At 38.9% G+C, this 3730-nt stretch overlaps 1 non-coding gene across 1 annotated transcript; it reads right to left on the minus strand.

Moving 5' to 3' along the window:
- Positions 1 to 220: 220 nt before the first annotated feature.
- LOC118588161 lies at positions 221 to 388 on the minus strand. The gene has a single exon (XR_004945555.1). It is a non-coding gene; the product is annotated as a U1 spliceosomal RNA (small nuclear RNA).
- Positions 389 to 3730: the final 3342 nt, after the last annotated feature.

Below are 3730 nucleotides of genomic sequence, written 5' to 3' on the forward strand. Positions count from 1 at the left end.
TAGTAGTCTGGGATGGTATCTGTGGTCTCTTAGAGTTTTTAAGATATTTGTCTAGGTCCTTTTAGCTTTTTGAATGTCTGTTGAGAAGTCAATGTAATTGTAATACATCTGCCTTTATGTGTTACTTGTCCTGTTTCCAGTTTTTAATATTCTTTCTTTTTTCTGGATGTTTAAGGTTTGGTAATTTTTTATATTTTTTATAAAATTTTTAATTCTTTTTCAGGGGACAGAGCGAATGCAGTCCCCCACTACCACAAATTATGCAGTCGAGTTTTCTGCATTTGGGTAAATCATGCGGGTCAGCACAACTGGAGTGCAACGGAGAAGCCAGCCTTGCCCTGGGAAAACAACCTTCATGATTATGGTATCTCCCATGCCAGGTAAGTATAGGGTTTTATTATTTGGGGATGGATCTTTCTTTTCTGTTATGATCTATTTAGTGTTCTGTAAGTTTCTTGTATCTTTATAGGCATGTCCTTCTTTAGGTTTAGAAAATTTTCTTCTATGATTTTGTTAAAAATGTTTTCTGGGGTTGGGGATTTAGCTCAGTGGCAGAGCACTTGCCTAGCAAGCACAAGGTCCTGGGTTCCGTCCTCAGCCCTGGGGGAAAAAAAAAAACAAACTAAAAACAAAAAAACAAAATTATTTTCTGTGCCTTCGAACTGAGAATCTTCTCCTTCTATTCCTATCTATGTGTGATTATTATAGAGATTATATATCCACATATATGAAAGTGAAATCACACATACACACACACACACACACACACACACGCAGAGGGCCTCACACACACACTAGAAAAACCTGTACACTGATCTGTATTCTAAGCCTTCTTCATTCTTGTTTGCAACAACTCTAAATTGTCCAGGCTACTTTCAAAGTCACTCCACAAACCAAACTGGCCTGAAACTTAGATCCTTCTGCCTCAATCTCTTAAAAAGCTGGGATTATAGTTGCACACTGTCAAACCTGTCTATCATCACGTGTATTGATTCATCAAACTAATTTACTTGGAGTGCAAAGGCCATGGAATTCTGATCTTCTAAAGACTGCTCAATACCAAGCATCATAGACTTTAAAGTCAGAACAACATGAAATGGGAATTCAGCTCTGCATTTATTATGTTTATGACTTTGAGTAATGCATTTAACAAGTTCCATATGAAAACATTTTGACTGTACTAGTATGGAAATAATAATTCACATTTAGTACTTTGATTAAATAAAGCTTGGGTATAGTCTCTGATAATAAATGTCAGTTTTTAAAAGGTTGTTATATAATAAAATAACTCCATCATTTGATGTGATCCTGGGTTGTTTCAAGGTCAAAAGTGTCCTTCTGTTACATCTAAGTAGTTGAAACTAAGACCAGTTAGATGTCAGTGTGAAGATGTTTAAAGCTACTATCTAGAACAGCCAAAGGAGAAAACAGTACAATAGGGATCCATCTGTCATGTCATCCAACATTGTCCAAAGTGCCATTTGTAGCCAAGAATGAACAAAACTTTTATCTCTGAGGCACTAATATTAATTTCTCTGGCTTTGACAGAGACAAATTGGTCATATAGCATGACATTTCACTAGACAGTCTGTAAATCTGTGGGAGGGCCCTGCTTGATGACTTTGCAAGATATAGATGCATATAGAATTCCTGTACTTGCTCTAGCTCTTTGCAAACAAAACAAGACATCAACATGAGAGAGTGTTTCACTCAAGTGATCCTAGAACTGTGTACTCACCTCCTTCTAGATGTGTGCTGTCTCCTGTACTAGTGAGTAAATTGCATGATGGCTCCATTGGGAAAACAAAATGTATAGACTAAAATTCAACTACACAATGGTAATTCATCTTGCACCTAGGATTAAGTAAAATACAGTGGCATAGAGCCAGTAGATTTGTGGGTTATTATTGTTGTACCTGCATTCTGATGTGTTCTTTGAATTTCTGATTACCACAGCAGGTAAGAAACTTCAAAATTGTCATTTTGTTTCCACTAATTTTTATAATTTCATTGTAAAGCTTCATTTCTTCTGGTATCTTAAAACATCTCTCAGAATCCTTCATTGTTTGGTGAAATAATGATTTAATATCATTTTTTTATGTGTATGAGTATTTTGACTGCATGTATGACTGTGTACAATGTGAGTACCTTGAACCTGTTGAGGCCTGAGAAGGGCAGCAGATCTCTTAGAACTAGATATACTGATGGTTGTGAGCTACACATTGGTGCTGAGAACCAAACTCCAGTTCTGTGCAAGAACAGCAAATGCTCATAACTGCTGGGCCATTTCTTTGCCCTCCCTACCTGCCAATATCTTTTTAAATAAGAATTCTAGAGTTTTTAAACTCATCTTTGTAAGTCCACTCCTATGGCAGGGGCTGCCCTGAGACCCTGGTGTTTCAGAACTGGCTGAAGTGGGGCCAGCTACTGTAACTTGTGCTGTGAGAGGAACGGATTCCATGGCCAAGGCCAAGGGTAAATTGGAGATTATATGGAAGCTTCACAATGTCTCTTAAAGTTTACAAGAAGCTTCATGATGAGAATGTGTTTGTCCTTGTCTAATCCAGTGTTCCCCAGATAGACAGAACATGCCTCTATCAGTGACTGTCTGAGGTCTGTTGGATATACTTTGTTAAATGCTGATCTCCAGTAAGTTCAAATACTATAGGTGCATGAGGACTGATAATTATAGTTTGCACTGTCAGTTACAGTGGGGTATCACTCTTAGAGGATGGTGATTTTCTATCAGATATTTTTATGGCTGGAGTCTTTCTTCATGGTGTGTACTATATTTTCTATTCATAGCTCAAAGGAAGGCATTGTTCTTGCTACCTCTTCTTGTCATGACATCACTACTGGGCTAAGGACCCCCTCCCACTTAAAATTTGCCCTTTACCTACCTCACCTCTCTCTTGGTTTCTAGAAACCTTTGAAAGCAAATATTAAAGCAAGAAACTCTTTTCTTTTTTTTCTAGTATCAAAGTTATTTTGTGCACTGTTTCCAATGCTAAATTTAGGTGACTGTTTCAGATTTCCAGACTGTATCATAATATGACCCATTTCCTCTTGAGATGTTGGGATAAAGAGGGGCTCTCTCGGGTCCACATTGCAATGGGTTTCTTTCTTCTCCAGTAAACTTTCTTTTTTCAAGACACAGCCATCTGAAACTTGATGGAGGCATCCTTCATCTGCATGCTGAGAAACATTTCTGGCTATTCAGGTCCCCAGTTTCTATTTCTGCAGCTGCTTCAGCATTCTTTGAAAGATTATGGTTTACTTACTAGATCTGGAGTCTTCAGCTATTCTTCCCTTCTCCTCCTCCTCCTCCTCCTTCTCCTCCTCCTCCTCCTCCTCCTCCTCCTCCTCCTCCTGTCCCTCCTCCTCCTCCTCCTTGTTTTTCTACTTCTCCTCTTCCTTTCTTTGCTTTCTTTCATTTTTTTTGAAACAATATTCCACTGTCCAGCCCAGAACTTATGACTGTTCCCATTCGCAACCTCTTGACTGCTGATATCACAGCCAGGTACCCCCATTTTGTGATAGATGGCTCTTCTCTTAGGAAGTGTGTGATACTTCTGCCTGTGATGCTAAGAAAGCTGCCTGTGATGGACCAAATGGAAGAGGACCCACAGAAAGGAGAACCTTCAATTGAACCTCTTAGCTACTTCCTCCTGCAGCATAGTCACTGCCACTGTGCACCCAGGCCTCTTCTCCTCTTTTTTGGGAGTTTGTT

The sequence above is a fragment of the Onychomys torridus genome, chromosome 7, assembly GCF_903995425.1.
Source record: "Onychomys torridus chromosome 7, mOncTor1.1, whole genome shotgun sequence".
NCBI lineage: Eukaryota > Metazoa > Chordata > Mammalia > Rodentia > Cricetidae > Onychomys > Onychomys torridus.